This window comes from Acomys minous (genome assembly GCF_964271855.1).
Source record: "Acomys minous genome assembly, chromosome: 19".
Classification (NCBI taxonomy): Eukaryota; Metazoa; Chordata; class Mammalia; order Rodentia; family Muridae; genus Acomys; species Acomys minous.
Window position 1 is genome coordinate 23801077 of NC_140499.1, and position 19234 is coordinate 23820310.

Sequence of the window (19234 nt, forward strand, 5' to 3'; positions counted from 1 at the left end):
ACAACTCTTCAGTCCACACCTCAGGGCTTTGGGAAGAGTACTAATATTGCTACAGATTTTCTAAATAACACCTCTGTTTCTTATTTTATTTTTACTCAAAACATTATCTATCTATCTATCTATATATATATGTATGTATGTATGTACACACAGAATAATTCTCTTTATGTAGATGGTATTGTTTCTCACAGATACATGGTGTTCTACAGTGTTGTGAAATCTATTGCATTTCACTTTTTTGAATATGCATAGAAACTTAGAAACAAACCATAAATATTAGGAAATAACACATAACCTCTACAAAGAGTATTGGGCCATGTAATTTACCTTTCTACCCTGAACATCTAAACAGTGCTCTCTGAGAAACATTGCCAGGACTGACATTTATGTTCACATAGTTTGGATATTAATCCATCACTACTACCTAATTTATTGGACTGTTTTTCTCTAAAATTTAGTTTATTTATTTATTTATTTATTTATTTATTATATTTTATGTATGGAGTTTTGCATGTATGTATCTCTATAATTATATGCATATCTTGTGCTGCCAAGGCTATGAGAAGGGGTCAGATCTTCTGGACCTGGAGTTACAGACAGTTGTAATCTACCATGGGGATACTAGAAATTGAACCGAGGTCCTTCCTACAGGAACAAGCACTATTAAGCACTGAACCATTTGGGGGGTCTCAGGATCGTATTATATACATGTCTTTCCCCAGTCAATTGCTATTTTGTTAACCTGGGGTGTCTCTTTTATGCCAAAGATTTTTTTTAAATTTCAACATAGATGAAGTCATAATTTACATTTTACTTGTCTTATGTTGGTCTTTAAGAACTACCTCCCCAGAGTTCATGTGAAAGTTATACCTCACTCCCCACTCAACTGTGGAGAATGTTCTGTCCATTGGGTAGATCTGGGTAGGGGTTTAAAGTTTACAGCCTGAATGGGAGGATACAAGGGATGGGATAACCATTGAGATGTAACAAGAATAAATTAATAAAAAAAATTTTTTAAAAAGAACTACCTCCCCAATCTTATGTAATTAAGGCATTCTAATATGTCACCTCCATGTGAAGCTATGTTTTTATCTATACAGAATAAACATATAGACTTCTTCAAAATCATGGGATGATAAGATGTTATATTTGCATCAGCACCACCATCACCATAACCACCATCGTTAATATTGCTATTCTGAAAGTCTCTTTATGAAGCCCTGAGTGACTGATTTGGAACTTACTCTGTAGAATATCCAGTCTTGAACTCAAGCAAGTCTGCCTGCTTCTGTCTTTGAAGTCCTGGGACTAAAGGCAAGTTCCAACATTACAATCTGCCATGTATTCTGTTACTGTGCACACAGACATTGATCCCCTTTGGATGAGGTTGCCACATTATTAAGTGTCCTGGTTCAGTTTCCTTTTCACTCTGATTCATTGTTTTGTACTGTGAGGCTCCTTACTGGGTAGCAGTATTTACTAGAGTGAGTTAAATCATGCCTTTTTCTTCTCAAATGCTACTTTATAATTTATTTACAGATCTGTATACTTTTAATTAAAAGTATTAATGTAGACTCATTTATTTGATAGTTTAATTTGAGGAGGAAATGTCAGATGCGACTCAATAATGTGTTTAGTTTTTTGTTTCAGAGCTTTGAGAAATAGCATTATGGGTTCTTAAGAATAGTCAATAGCCATAATTTCCCATGATGATGATGATAGTTCATTTTTGATATGTAAATATTTCATTATTATTTGAGTTATATGTAAATATTATATTGTGTAATAAACAAAACATGAATGATTAGATGGCTTACTGTATAAAGGCCTTGATTCTAAGCCTGCTGTCCTAAATTTGATCTCTCAGACTCACACCTTGGAAGGAGAGAACAAGTTTTTACAGGTGGTCTGCTGTCTACCATAAATACATTTATAGGAATGCATACTTCCCAATACAAGAACACAGACACAGACATATAGACAAACAGGCACACACACACACACACACACACACACACACACACACACACACACACACACTCACAGACTAAATAAAATATAAATAACAAATGATTAGGCAGTATACCAAATGCAGATGTAAAAATTTAGGTAACTTCATTTCTTTTTTTTTTCTCTCCACACACAAACCCACTTGAGATATACGTAATCATAGTTGTTGTTTTGATTGAGTCTGGGTGGAGAGGTTTGTATCCTTGGAGAAATGTTTGATAATTTCAGAAGCAGACAGTGTTACCATTCTCATCTAAAAGCCTGCTGCTTCTGAGTTTAAATGAAAGAACTTGTAAGAAATAGTTTTATACTCCTGGAATTGTTGCTATTGGAAGCCCTGAATGGCTCAGGACCAGGATGATCTTTAGCTAACTTAAAGCCAGGACTCTAACTTTGCCCATGGATGACGTCAAGATTTGCAGACGAGACAGCAGAAGCCTGGTAGCCTAATAGTTTTCCCACTGATATCAATCAAGTCATTTTGTTAACTTATGATAAATATTATTGAGTTATATGTGGTCTAGACTTTGCATCCTATTTATCATACTGTGAAAAGTCTGTTAAAGTCTCGATAGGTTTAGTAGTGGGCAGACAATTTCATCCTGTATTTGGTCAACAGATTTCATTACCTCAACTATTTAGGAGTTTGCTAATCTTAATGTAATTGTCACAGTGATGATCACCTCATTTTCAAAGAATAAGGGGTTTTCAATTTTTTTTAATTTCATTTAGTTTTCAGTTATGGAATCACCTACTGGCATGAACAGAGAATGCAAACTTCCATGTACTTTCTTCTGTGATGTGAATATGTCTGAAATTTTCATCAAGAATAGTGCTTGCGGAATGGTGTCACCTTGCACTCTAGTCCTTGCCCAGGAACACTTAAGGTAGAAATCTTTCCATTAGAAAACTTCCTCAATAAAGACAGATAAAATTAAGGGCCATTCAAGAGCAGTATGGAAATAATACAATAGAAGCTTTCTAAAATATACACATATAAGAAATACATACACAAACAAAATCACAAAATAAGGTGGCAAACACAACTCTAATTTGCCAACTCTTGTTACCAAATGAATCTTCCCATACCAATACTGGGTTTCATTTGGTTAAGTTGTTGGTGAAAAAGTCCCTTTTAAGTCACCAAACAACTCAAACTATTGTCAAGATTATAGATTGTTCTCTACAAACTAACAACAAGGCCTCTTTGCTGAAGACAACACCTATACATCTCATTGAAAGTGGTGAAGTCAAGCTGGTACATGCACAGGGTCTTCACCCCTATGTTCCAGGGTCTGTGCTTTGTTTGTTTGTTTGGTTTTCCCTACCATGGAGAAAGATCAGTTCCTTGCTCACCCATCACTAGAGAAGCTTACTCCTTCAGCTGCTGGAAACAAATACTCAGATCCACCCAGCTTTCGGGAGGCAGAGGCAGGCAGATGTCTGTGAGTTCGGGGCCAGCCTGGTCTACAAAGCGAGTCCAGAACAGCCAAGGCTACACAGAGAGACCCTGTCTTGAAAACTCAAGCCAACCCAACTCAAGCCAACCCAACCCAACCCAAACCAAACTAATCAAATTAGACAATATACAGAGAATGAGAGACCTTGGAACACCAGTCCCTAAATTATATGTCTCCATCAAATCCCTCCTCTCAGAGTTCAGGGAACTCCATGGAAAAGGAGGCAAAAAGAATGTAAGAGTCAGAGGGGATATAGGACACGAAGAGAAGCAAGGCCTCTAATTCAACATGGTCAAAGCACAATTCCTGTAAGTTAGTTTTTGTTTTATCTTATTATATCATACCTATTATAATATTATATTATTATCTCTTAGCAGCCTGTTAGTTTTCTTTTTACCAACATAATATTTTTATTGATTTTTTTTCACATCAAGGACACCTTCCAGGTCTGTGCCCCAACTCTTGTTACCCCACCCCAACCCAAGAAAAGGAAAAAGAACAGAAATGAAAAACAACTTCAATTTGCGTTGCCCATATACTCACTTGAACAGGGTCCAACGGTTGGTGGCAAGCCGCTTAGAGAAGCTGTGTCCTTCCTGCCTATATTCCTGGCAGAAGCCTTCAATTATGGAGAGCAACACTTTGGCTTCTTTATTACAGTTTTAAAGAGTTTTATTCAATGGCTTGCTGTCTAGGGTGCTCCATGGTTTGGAGTGGGGTGGAGTGGCAGAGGACCAAGAAGGCAGGGGGGAACTGGGAAGAGCAGATAGTTGGGAAGCTGTGATCAGGATATATTAAATGAGAAAAAAAATACTATTTTCAATAAAAAAAGGGAAAAAACTTCCCCCAAAATAAATTTAAGAGTAGAAATGTAATGAGAGATTTTTTCTTTTTTTAAAAATTTTATTAATTTATTCATATTACATCTCAATGGTTATCCCATCCCTTGTATCCTCCCATTCCTCCCTCCCTCCCATTTTCCCCTTACTCCCCTCCCCTATGACTGTGACTGAGGGGGACCTCCTCCCCCTGTATATGCTCATAGGGTGTCAAGTCTCTTCTTGGTAACCTGCTGTCCTTCCTCTGAGTGCCACCAAGTCTCCCCCTCCAGGGGACATGGTCAAAGGTGAGGCAAAATGATAGATTTTGAAGGGTCACATAAGTAAGTCAGTGGAGAAAAAGAGATGGAGATGAGAATGACCACAAAGTTGAGCTGGAAGTGCATTCTACTAGAGTTAGTTATAATATTGTGGTCAGCTCAAAAGCTGTCCTACGTAGCCCAGAAGTCAGAAATGCTTAAATGAGAGTGTTCAAACACCAATGAACCATGTTTGAGGCCCAAGGATGGACATTATTTGACTTTAGCCTGGAAATACGTACTTTTCTGAGGAAATCACAAACAAGATTACAAACCATGTGCGCAGTCAAAGTATACATATGTATGATGGAATTTAGTTATTGAAATGAAATAACATATTTTCAAGAAAATGGATAGAAATGGAAATTATCATGTTTGGTGATATATACATGAGTATGTCTTGGTAATGGAAATAGAAAGGAGGCCATTAGAGGAGAAGAAAAGCTATTAAGGGAAGAGGAGAGAGAAAAAAATGAAGTAAAAAAAAAAAGATCTGTCAATGTGAATCATGAGAAGTGAGTCAGGAAGCAGTGAGCCTTCAAGGCCTCTGCATCATTTCCTGACTCCACATTCCTGCCTTGAGCTCTCACATCATTTGATAATGGACTGTGAAGTAAAAGTAAAGAAAGATAGAATTCTTTCTTCTTCAAGTTGCTTTTGGTCATGTATTTTATCTCTGCCATAGAAACTCTAACTAAGAGACTCAATATAGTAAAAATTTGCAGACTTTTCTGACTGATGTGTTTATCTCAGCCTGGAAACCTGAATGGTGTATCTCAGCATGTAACTAACAACAACATATACAAAAAGTTTGGATAGAAATACTTGATAGCAAACATATCTAAACTTTAAAGTGTATTTTTAACAATAAGTAATCTTATAACTTACTTTTGAATGGCCTGATTAGCTATTTTCTTGCATATAAAATTTCAGATGTTCATATTAATACCTATGCCTTAAACATAGAAAATGGGGGACGAGACACATTTGAACTTCACATTATTATATTGTATAAAATCTCAACTATCTACATTGCCAAATGGGAGTTAGTTCACTGACTTAGGATGTCGATAATTTTACGTGTGTGTGTCGGTTATGTGATTGAATCTCGGCGTTCAATCCCACAGGAGACTCATTCTAAGATATTGTATTAATTTCTCCCCTGCTACTTTGCTAAAATTGTCCGACCAAAACCAAATTAAAGAGAGGAGCTTGTTTGTCTTCATGATTCCAGCGAAACAGTCAGTGGTGGCAGAGCAGGGGAATGGCAGCAAGCAGGAGGCATCACCGTTAGAATGGGAAACTAAGAGCTCACATCTTAAACTTTAGGCATGAAACAAAAAGAGCAAAGAAGAAATAAGTAAAGCCACTTACTGTTGAGGCCCACTACCAGTGACGAATTTCCTTCAGCTCAGGTGCATCACTTAAACTAAACTAAGCATCCTACACCTGGTGTCCAAGTACTCAAATACCCTAGACTATGGGAAGGATGTTGGATTTTCCATTCAAACTACAGCAGATAAATACAACTAAATGGATGTAATGATGTAGGAAATGCAAGCTCACTCTGAAACAGAGAAATAGACTTTTGAAAAAATTTTCTAAGGGGGGAGCTGAATAAAAAAATGGGAACATTAATGAAGTAGATGACAGATGAAAGAAATATAGTTAACTTTTATCCTTTCAAGTTTTCTGAATGAAGTATATCTTAAAAGTGTAGTAATATTTTAGCAACAATATATTTTATTATTATTAACAACAGAATAAAGTATTTGTTTTTGTTTTTCTGTAATGTAATACAAATGTATCATAATCATCTATTTTTATTATTTAATAAAATCTTCATGCCATATTTGGTTGTTTATATGTGATAATAGGTGGTGTATGTGTACGTATGTGTTCATGTGCATATATTTGTGGAGACCAGACATCAATATTATGTATTATCTTTAGTAACTGGTAACTTGTCACATTTTTTTGAGGCAGTGTCTGTCACTGTAGCTCAGATATACAGATTAGTGTTCCCCATTTGGCTAACAAAACCCAAGTATGGGATTACAGTTATACACTGCTATGCTCAGGGAGTAAGTCTTCATGTGAGATCTGAGGGATTAAACTAAGGTCCTCAGGCACTTTTCTGACTGATATTATAGTATCCACATTTAAGCAGATCAGTGGTTCTCAACTTCTGGGTTATGATGCCTTGAGAGGGTTGAAGAACCGGTAAACTTCCATTGCCTAAGACAATTGGAAAATAGATACTTGCATTGTGATTCATAACAGTAGCAAAATCACAGTTTGAAAGTAGCAATAAAGATAATTTCATGGTTAGGGTCACCACAACATGAGGAACTGCATTAAATGGTTGCAGCATTAAGAAGGTTGGGAACCATTGAATTAGAGCATTACAAAATAACAGTTCACTTTGAAATAACCCACATCCACGAATGCCTTTACTTTGATTTTAACAAGTATCTTTCCTGATTTACTTGTATTACTACCAATGTCCTATGATTAGCTAGAGATACAATAATAAAACTTGACAAACAGTGGCAGCAGAAGCATCAGCATGGCTGCCCATTACCTTAAAGCAACTATAATTATTTATAGCACCATAGGGCAATTCATAAAATCTCAGCTTTCCAAAGCTTTTCACTATATTTTCCATAATTATATCTTGCATTCGTGGACACTGAAGTTACTAAAGAAGAGAATGAAGGTAGGACAGAAACATTGAATTTGCTGTGCTCTTACTGGCAATACCTCTTACACCTAATGTTTTATTGTAATGATATGAATACAGTGTTCACAACGAGCTATGAACACTCTCAAGGAGGCCTTTGAGATACTGTCACAAGGTAAGCAAGGTCATGTCTTTATCGGTGATGTCTCTAAAATATACAAGCATTAATTGGTTGTGTGAATTTAAAAATAAAGTGATTTATTTTGCTTTCTGGCTTCCTACCTATGCGCAGTCCATTTATTCATAGGTGTGGGCATATTGTCCTCTAATCAAAAATTTCAAACCATGTCTATTAAGAAGTCAGTAAAACAAAGTATTGAAATGCAGATTGCATTGATTTGCTCCCAGTTATTGCAAGGTAAGAGGAAACAGTTGTGTTAGGCTAAATCAATATAATCTACATTAAAGTACATTGTCTCTCAGAGTGCCAGGAAATATCCAGTGATCTCCATTATGAAGTGGCCATTGTGACCACCTTATGTAACCTGTCCTTAGATTTTTTAAAATTTATGTCCTTTGTGCTTCAGAGTAAGTAAGGCATTGCAAGCTTTCTCAGATCCTAAATTTAGCTTCCTTATGGTTTCCTCTCAGTGCCTCCATTTGCTGATCCAAGAATCAGGGCTTAGCTCCATTACCAAGAGGATTGATGGCTTTATAGCACTCTTATCCCAAAATTTATACCTTTACTGTAATTTTGGTATAAAATTATGACTTAACCAAATATTAGCATAATAAAATATAATTTGTGGTTTTTAATGTATTCTTTTTCAAAGTCTTTATTGGAGGTGACTTAATGTTCTTATTTTGACAAGCCAAATGGAGTTTTTTAAAATATTCCCCTTGGGATAATAATTGTTTTATATGAATAAAATGAACTTTGTAAACTGTTACTAGGAAACTAATGTGAGTCACAGCAAGATGCGGATTTTTAAGGAATGCAAAATTCTTACTGCTCGCAGCTGTCCTAATACCTGGGAGACCACATTGGTGGGAGAGATATGTTCATTCAAAGCTGTATCTGAGCAAGACATAGGAGAAACTGAGGGGCGTAGTGAGAAATGGGGCAGGAGGTCCACATACGGGAGGAGTCTTCTAGAAACGTATCTTCTCTAACTGGCATGCTGACTCAAGTTACAGCTCCTGAAAGCTATTTAATCATCATTCAGAGGAGAAGGGAGAAACGGCAAAGGGGAAAACGAGCAGGAGAGAAAAAGCTTTAGAGGGAGTCCTGGCGCAAGCTTATTACTTCTGATAAAAATGGTTTTCTAGGCCTCATCCTCTATGGCTGTAACGCCAGCTCTTGGAAGGCTGAAGCAGATATATAGAGTGTTCAAGACCAGGGATGACTGAATAGAGAGAAACTGTCTCAAAATTAATGCACAAAAAGTAAAACCACAAGTTCCCTGATAATTTACATTATAAATATACTTGGAGAAAACAAGCCATAGAGTGTTAAGGAGGCCAGTGCCATCTTTGTCATTCTAAGATGACATTTCATAATTGTCTATATTTCTCAGTCTAAAAAAGTATTTCAAAGTTGCTTACAATGAAGGAGCACTGGTATTTACTATTGTATGACAGACAAGTCACTTTTCGCTTATCTTGAGAACGAGGATAAAACTCAGAGTTCTAGATTCTTAAATATTTGAAACAAAATACGTCATTTTAAAGAAAAATAACAGAAAACAACCGGGGCAAGATGGTAGCAGGGCTTCGACCGCTGCCTCTGGTCTGGCTGAACTTGGCTGGTATACGGCCCAGAGGGTCCTGGAGCTGTGGGGCCTCCAGTTGATAAAGATCTCTCACCAGGGGAAAGCCCAACTCCTCTGATGACAGAGGATGCACAAGGTCACTGCTGCAGGTACAAGAAGAAAGGCTGGTCAAGCAGGAGCAGGGGCACTCAGCTGGGACCAGTTCAGGCCCTGGTCCGCAGCTTCTTCTGCTGAAGAAGGCTGCACAGAGATATCAAGAGAGACACGGATAAGGTTTTTAATGCCAATGACTCTGGGTCCAGTAAAAGTAGTGTACTTTGTATTTTTAAGATTGCCAGGAAACAGTTGTTCATAGGTAAATTTAACGAGGACAATGAGAGATTGGGTAAGTTGTGTCGTAGCATCCTGAGCAGCGTGGATGCAGAGAACGAGCCGAAGTTACGGCATGTGTCCCTGCCTCTCTTCAAGGACCTCACTCTGCTGTGGATTAAGCAGACCTAGAGCATCCTGTGGTGCTGCTGTGGGCTTCTTGGTCGCCACCAGAAATCTTACAAGAGTCCAGGCTCATCAAGTGCAACTAACTATCCTTGTCACCTTCACAAACACTTCTACGTGGAAGATTCTCCCCGTCCAGCATTTCCAAAGAAAGAAGATATCTCGGCTGCATGAGAAGCACTTTTGCCACACAAGGTTGAGAGGCCCGGAGCCTGTGCACTTGGCACTTCCTGCATGGCTGCTTCCTAGGACCCATTGTGCATGATCCTGTGTGGATGCCCTCCTGTCTGCCAGACTTTGTGTAAACTCTTTGTTCTCCAATTCCTTCCTAACTCTCCTAGCACTCTAGTATACTGAGGCCTTCTTGTGTTATTTGTTTTTTTTAAAAAGAATTAAGCTACAAAAAAAAAAAAAAAAAACCAAAGAAAAATATTGTAAGTTCTATTTCGAATATATCATATTTATTTATTTGTTTGTTTGTTTATTCACATTGTTATTAAATTCAGGGCCTGAGTCCTAGGAGTTAAATAAGTTCTAATGCTTTCTTGAAAAGTATCTTATGAAGCAAACCACACTCCTAGAATCAGTTTTGTTTCTGAAAATTCCTATTTATAAATGGTTTCCTCATTTAATACAAATATTAATGTGCAGAGCTATTATTAAACCATTTTGTCTATTTCATTTTATAAATTGTCAGGGATACTAAAGGTGGTAATTTTTAAAAAAAGAAAAATTTAATTACTCTTGCTTGAGAGGATGATGTAAAATTCTGTTGCATGCATTGGCCTCCTAGGGGCTAAGATAAGTACGTCAGTTTCATTTGATTTTCCTTTCATGAAAGACGAACTGGAACTGAGACTGGTTATCCTCACAGTTGGTTTTCCAGACACATTACAAAGAACTTTTTTACAAACAACAATTTCATTAGAACACTTCAGGCTTTGAAATGTATCACCACTCAATTGTTTAATTATTCTTGACCAGGTTTTAGGGAAATAGGGAAGGAGTGGATTTTGAGGAAAGGAGTAGTAGGAATGGAGGGAGGGGAACCTGAAGTTGGGAATTATTAAAAAACAAAAAATTTTAGAAATTGGACTAACTCATAGAAAAACACATCTGTGATTCATGGTGGTTGGTTTAGACAGTCAAATCACGGTTTTTAAAGCTTTTCTGCCGGTGTGATAGGATTTACTCTAGTATTTTTGTTCTTTTACAAATGCGTAAATTAACTTAGGAGTCATCTATATTTTTAACTGTGCCAAATTACTATGGTATTATGTTTTACTTTCTGGTTTTTGAAGAGTCACTTTATCAGAGATCTCCAGTTTCGTACAAAAAGGGTCCTTCTGGGACGGCTGCCCTATGAGTGTGCAAAAATATCTATTCAAGTAACCTATTTGGAGAAAAGTTTCTCACAGATTCTTCAATATACTTGTAATGTGTTTTAAACAGTTCACTTGTCTCTATTTGTGGGACAAATGTCACACGTGTATCTGTAAAGCCACAGCATCAGCAGAATTATATATACTCAGCCATTACTCATTCCATCCTCCTAATTCGCTTGACAGTTGACACTGGTTATGGGTTTTTCCACTCATTTATGTGAATTTACATTTATTTTTCTAAAATTCGTGGACATATTTCTATATGCCTAAGACAAAGATGGATGGAAGTAAAGTAAATGGCCAAGATATATGTCAAATATATAAGATATGATTTTTCCACAGTGACACTTATATTTAAAAATAATCTTTAAAACTTTCTTAAGGGTTTAGAGGATTTCAGAAAACATTTGGGGATGTATTTATGAAACATACAACTGATTAACTGAAATAATATTCATTTTGTGTTAATTTGACCACTATGAATAAAAGTAACTTGAAATTGTCAAATTTGCATTGGTTAAGAATGAAAAACCACTCACCCTGTTGTCCTCCACCAACTACTGGGTAATCGCGACTTAGTAAGGAGACAACTCTGTGGATTGATATGATCTTAAGTAACCTATCAAGTATTCTGAAGAAGACCTGACCCACTGAGGGTTAATTTAATGTTGGCTGTTATTGTCAAAAATTTTACATATCGTAAAAGAGCAATTGAAAACTGTTAGCTTCTTTCAGTTGGTGCTTAGCAACTTTTATGGTAAGTGAATAACCAAAACATTACTTTGCAAAATCCATTAGAAGGCCTTTTAAATGGTATTCCTGAAATCTTTTAAGATAATCATTGGCTTCACGTACGTTTCTACGTCTCCCCCACACATCTTCCATTCTCAGTATGTCTAGGTAATATCATTCCCTTCCATACTAAAGTTTCCCAAGATAGATTCAAACTACCTGCATCAAAACACTTGAAGTCTCATCTGAGAGTAAAGATCTCTAGGTTTCCTCTAAGAAAATATGTGTTGTAATATCCAATTAATAAGCATTGTGTCAGATATTTCTGTAATCTATACAAATGACTATCACCTAATATTTTGGGGACATTATCTGTTCATTATTTTGTATATGATCATTTATTCATATTTTATATAAGCTCTTGATAGGATAAACAACAGTTTAGTAACTATGCCCCAATGTAAAATAAATCATATTATTTATATGCAGCTGCAGGTCACATGCCCAATCATATTTAGCCATGTTTAGATTGTATCTTTTTTTAATATTAATTACTACTACCTCAAGTTTCATGTGGAAAACTAGCATCAATACACTATAGATAGGCCTACTACAATGTCTTTTTCCTTAGAATGCATCTCACCATATGTTCAAATAGAATTGAATGATTGAGAGCAAAACTGATTTAACTTGTAAAGTACTCTTATTCATAATATGCCTGGTGTAGCAAAGATTGCAGAAAGTCCTTTCCTGCCTTCTACTACTAAGACTGGCTACTGCAGAAAGTATTTGCTTTCATTCACCTCACTAACTTCATTATATTTACCAACATCTATTTGTCAAGTTAATTTTAAATTGTTTCTTCCTTCTAAATACCACACACACACAAAAAAAAACCCCAAATACTGGTTTTAATGGCGTTTTGTCATTTTCCTCTATGTAAATTATTGTGTGGCATTGTGTGCTTATGTATCCATGCATTTCCTCAAATAGAACATTAAACTGTTATTTTCGTTAATTTTTCTTCAACATTGAAGTCTCTATCATGTAGCATAAATAATTTGCATATAGATTAGTGGCTACTGTATTCCTATCACCTTATTGTTTTACCAGAGTCCTGTTTATTTTTTTAGATAATGTTTCACTTGTGTGTCTATAAGTCTGGCTCTAACATCTTTCATAAAGTAAGTGCTTCATATATGCATGTTGAAATAAGTAATGGATTTTGAGTGTCTAAAGAACTTAAGAAGGGAGTTTATATTCAGTGCCTTTCTTTTTCTTCAAACAGAGTGACACATACGCCCCCTTGTTGTGTGTATATGTAGGCAGAACAACAGAGATCCATGCATATCCATAGGATGCAGTTCAGCTCATGCTTTATTCACCTTCTCATTCAGACTTGGCACCCAGAAGTTGGTAGCTTTGGCATGAAGAGACAAAAAATACTGATTTCTTGGGTGTATTGCCCTTTCAACATGTTAGTTTATGAAGTGACATCAAGAAAAGGTTTGGAAGTAATTCAAGTCTTTATTGTTACTTCAATTTACCACACTTCCTCCTCCATTCCTCCTCCCTCTCCACTTTCTTTTTCTTCTCTTCCACATTGCTGTTATAATTTTTGTCCATTATGTAAACTAAATAGTTTGCATTGTGTAACATTTTCAAATATATATGCCAGGATGCTATATTATTATTCATGCCTTTGATGCTCTTCTCTATACTCTTTCTCCCCAGATATGCTTATTAGGCCCCTCTTGGGCTTTTGTGATTTATATATTCCATCACTGTAAAGGGATTTTACTCAAGCTGCATGACTACTCTAGCTGGAATACAGATACACCCTTAGCATACACATTTAATCACTCTGGCTGGAATACAGACATGTTCTTAGTACAACCATTAATCCCAAACAATGAAGGTAAAGTTAGTTTGTAGAAGGAAGCACCCATGTTTGAATGTGATGTCTAATTGAGAGGCAGAAAGAATAACTAATTAGAGAAAGATTTGACAGGATAGGATACTTCCACCTTTCTTTTTTATTATAATTTATTCAGATTACATCCTGATTCTTATTCCCTCATTTGTATTTTCCCATTCTCACCCTCCTTCCCTCTTCTGCCCTATTCCCCTCCTCTAGACCTCTGACAGAAGAGGACCTCCTCCCCCATTATATGACCACAGCCTATCAGGTCTCATCAGGATAGCATGCTTCCCCTTCTTCTGTGTTCCCACAACCAAGGGGAAGTGATCAAATTATGGACACCAAGTTCATGTCAGAAGCAGTGCCTGTTCTCTACACAACCATGGAGAATTAGCTGCCCATCGGCTAGATCTAAACAGGGGTTTCACTGCATGCATTGTCCTTGGTTGGTCCAACAGTTTATACATGCCCCCTTGGGTCTAGATCTGCCAGCCTTGATGGTCTCCTTGTGGGGCACCTGAACCCTCTGGGTCTTTCCATTCCCCCATCCTTCCATATCACTCCCACCTGAAGTCCAGCAGCAAGTTCCAGCATCTGTCCTGATCCCCAGAGGACATCTATGTTGGGTCAATGTCCAACATTTTTGTTGTGCTAATATCCACTTATAAGTGAGTATATACCATGCATGTCTTTCTGGGTCTGGGTTACCTCACTCAGCATGATCATTTATAGTTCCATCCATTTGCCTGCAAATTTCAAGATTTTCTTGTTTTTCCAACTTTCACACAAGAGAGGGGAAAAGGAGAGAGTGAGACAGAGGGTAAGAGAAGCTACATGAGGATGAGAAAGAGGAGGCAGTTTTACTAGAAGAGTTTTATAGAGACAGGATGAAAAAAAAAAAAAGCAGCTAGACATGATGAAGACAGAATGAGCCAGAGAATTAGAAGGAGCCAGAAGAATAGAATAAATTGCCAAAGTTAGTATTAGGCCAAACAGAGCAATTCAGTCAAAAATAAGAGAAGCCAGCTTGAATCAGTCAGCTTGGAGAGGCGTTTAAGCCAGACAATTGAATTGCGCCGACCAATTAGAGGTCAAAAAGAACTAGTAAGGGTGAAGATATTCAGCAGCATGTTTCAGAGGCTGAAAACATTCTAGTCCTAGATTAGGTTGTGTGGAGGCTAGAAGTTTCTAGACTGGGCCCAGATTGGCAGACAGACATAAGCATCTGAGACAGTAACTAAATTTGGCAAGTAACATCTACTTTTACACATCACTCTCTTCCATAGACTTCTCTTTCCATTTTTTAGACCTCTTTCTATGATCTCACATACTATTTTCATATTTTCATTTCCTACATACTTACAAACACACAGATAACCCCAAACTTACACATACATACATATTCACAAGCAACGTACATACATGTTTATACCTAAATTCTGCACATAGGAAAACAAAACTACATTGTTTTTCAAAGTCATAAGATTTCAAGGAAAATAAAAAGACTAAGGAGACATATCAAAAGATATAAGATATGTATTTTTATTAAAATGCAAATTACACATATATAATACAAATAGAAATTAGAAAACAAGTAGTACAACAAGTGAGTATATTTCAATGAAGCAGTAAGTGAATACTATCATTTTTTCTTTGCATAAACTATTGTACCTATTACACTCCACATAAAAGTGTGCACCTATGGGAAATAGACTGAAAATGTGCACACATGGAAGCACAAAATCAAATTCCTTAAATATTATCTATCTATGTATTTTGTGATCAGAAATTCCATCTTGATATGAATGTTTCTTGCTTATGATATGATTGTTAGGCCCTATATTTTGTCCTATCCCTGTAGAAAAAGACATTTTAATTAAAATTATAGAGAGTGCAATTTAATAGAAAAACTGAATTTAATAAAAGTCATTTCTAAGTACATCCTGGAAATAATGCATATTGACACTAGACCAGAAACAATACCACTGTCAGAACGTACAGAGCAAAACAGTATATTTCCCAGGTTCTAAACTAATGTTTATTAAAATTATAAATTTTCTAATATTTTATATTAGAAAGAATATTATCACTTATTTTTAAATAGTCAAAGAAAAATGAGATTTTATTTGCCTGTTTATCATGAGTAAACTGCAGACCCTCAGCATCCATCACATGCCTTCTGGGAATGATCAACCCTAACAATCTGGTCTAGCATAAACTTATATAGAAGTGTGTTTTGAAGTTGCATTAAATCCTTATTTACACAGAATCACAATTATTTGCTATAATGCTGCAATTACTGGACTACACTTAGAGTTTCTCAACATGTAGACATTGGAGATTTTCCTAAAATTTTCAGATATAGGCAAGAAAGATTCCTGCATATACTAAAAAATTAACATCTCTGGAATGAAAAATAAATGGATTCTGGTATTATTATTATTTTTTAATTAAAATATTTCATAATTGGTGCTCTGCTTTCTGCTTTCTAAAGCCTGAATAATTGTCTAAATGATTGAAGCATAAATGCATTTTAAACATCACACCTTATCCGAAGCAACCAGCTCACCCACACTTCTAAAGGGGCATATGTTTCCTAAATGATTTGCAAGCCTCCTGCAGAGATAATTTTCCTGCAGGATATAGGGAAGAACTTATTCTTTGTATTTTGTATTTGAAGAACCAAAAACTTTGAGAAAGCTATTTCTTATTATAAGTATGATTTTACTTTGTTTCTATTGATTTCAAAAAGAAATCAAAACTCCCAACTACAAAAAAATTACAATTCAATGATTTTTTTCTCCTTCTTAACAGCCTTTGGATCTCCAGAAAAACTTAGCTGCTATATATTGCCACATAATTTCTAAAAGAGGGCAGCTGAAATTACAGACCGAACCCTTGGAAATAATGACTGCAGTAATGTGTTGCTTTGAATTTTAGTGCTTATACTAAAGACGTGAATAGTTTCACACCACAGTCAGTCACCCTCACCAGTGCAGGGGATGGCTTCCTACGTGTTCTTAGCAATGCACACGTATTTCAGGTTTGTTTTGGCTTTGTTTTATGACAAGGTCTGCTTGTCAAATTCTAGTCCCAAACTTGTTTTTGTGGGTCAGACTAGCCTAAAACTTCTGAGTTCACATTCCCCCAACCACAGTGCTCTGATGACAAGGAGGTAGCACCAAGACCAGATGTACGATGTTGGGATAAATCCAAGGCCTTTGATGCTAAGAAAGCAATGGGATAACCACTGAGATGTAACAAGAATAAATTAATAAAAATTAAAAAAAAAAGAAAACAATTTGCCCACTCTTGCTTATTTCACTTCAAGAACTCCCAGCAATTCAGTCAACAATTCTCTTAGCAGTTGTAAATCCATTACAGAGTTATCTCTCTCAACCTCTCAGTACTATTTCTGGTTAATTATTTTGGTTGTTGGAGCTATTGTTATTGTTAGATGGTTTTCTTTGGTGAGACAAAATCTCCAGGCCTATGAGTTTCCTACATGGGAATTTTGCAGTCAAGTGATTCTTCTTGTCACCCTGCTTGGAGGAGTTTCTTTTTCTTTGGAATTGAAAGGTTGCATTTATTGTACAGTGTCTTGGGCTAGACTTGGTTAAAATATCTATTTTGATCTTTGACCCATCTTGTACCTACACATGATGTCCTAAAAGATTGGCAGTTTTCGTCCATGATGACTTTCAGTATGCTTTCTACCAATTTGCCTTTCTCATGCTCCATCTGAATTCAAATAACTCATGCATTTGATCTTTTAGTAATTTTATAAATTTCATGTAAGCTTTCTTACAGGAAAGTAAATTTTATGTGTGTATCCTTACATGTATACTAGCATCTACCTACTCAAGTGCACTGTGATTAAAGCTAAACTGTCTGGAGTCACTACTCTCCTAGCACCGTGAATTCAAGGATTTATATAAGACGATGATAAAACAAAACAAGTTCAAGAAATGGCATAAGAATCAGACACCCACTCATTTATATACTCAGAAATTACATAAAAACATTACTGGAAGCCGTAGTACATATGCTGAGGGCCTAGTGCTGGTCTGTGCGAGCCCCATGCATGCTGTGTCAGCCTCTTCAAGTTCATGTAAGCATTGACCATGTTGATTTAGAGGACCTTATTTTCTGGTATTCTACATCTCTCCTGGCTCTTAGACCAATTTCACCACCATTCCCAAGGGAGCCCTGAGCTCTGAGGCAGAAGATTTGATGAAGATAGCTCAGTTAGAGCTGGTGTTTCAAGGTCTCTTACTCTCTGGACATGTCTGGCTGTGAGTCTGAGGATGCAGAAGGAAGCATCTTTGATGATGGTTAAGCAATGAACGAATCTTTCTCCTTTGGTAATATACAAAATCTTCCATACCAAAGACTGTGGAACATAGGGGTGAAGGTTTTAGGTAGGATGCAATTTGACTTCTCCATATTCAATGAGTTGTCCACAGCAATGGGACATTGCCAGCAGTTTGTGGAAAACAAGCTATAGTTGTGGAAACAACCTGGGTTGTTTGGGGATTCCCATGAAATTCCTTTGGCCAACAATTCAATTCAAGGTAACCTAATTTTGGTACAGGAAGTTTCATTTGGTGACATGAGATTAATCCAGATGTGACACAATACCCTCATTTTTTGACAATTTCATTTAGATTGCTTTCTTATATGTACGTATTTCAGGAAGTTTCTACAGAATTAGGTTTTCATAATACCTTCACATTGTTCTTTTTAGCTATTTTAGCTCATGTTGCCTCCCACATCGACTCCTCTTCTTCTCCTTACATTAGCCTCCTATTCTAGCCCTCTGCCAATCTATTCATAACTACTCTACTTCCCTTACTTAGAGAGTTCTATATGTTCTCAGCACACCTTTACTCTATATATAACCTCTACGGTTCTATAGATTAGAGCTTGATCACCATTGACTTAACAGCTAATATACACATATTGAATGCATACATTACTTGTCTTTCTTTGCCTGGGTTACCTCATGCAGGATGACTTTTGTCTAGTTCCATCAATTTACTTGCAGATTTTATGATTATATTTTTAATGGCTTAGTAATACTCCAGCGTGTAAAGGTAGGGTACATGGCCAAGAGAAGCATAGCTGGATCTTAAAGTAAATATATTTACATTTTCACGCGAAACTAACTCACAGATTCCCGTAGTGGCTGTCCAAGGTTACAGACCCCTCAGCAATGCATGATTGTTCCCCTTATTCTACACCCTCACCAACCTTGGTGTCATTTGTTTTATTGATCTTAGTATTTCTGACAGGCCTAAGATGAGATCTAAAAGTAGATTTAATCTACATTTTGCTAATAAATAAGGATGTTAAACATTTATTTATTTGTCATCCATTTGAGAAATCCTCTTTAGAGAATTCTTTGTTTAGAACTATAGTCTATTTTTAGATTGAGTTATGTGGGGTTTTTTGTTTTGATATCTAATTTATATATATATTCCATCTACAAGATGTATAGTTGGTAAAAAATCTTTTCCTATTTTGTAGTATTCTTTGTCTGAAGAATGGTGTCCTTTTCCTTACAGAATCTTCTCAGTTTCTTGAGATCTCACATATTAATCATTGATCTTCATTCCTGTGTTAATGGTGTTGTGTT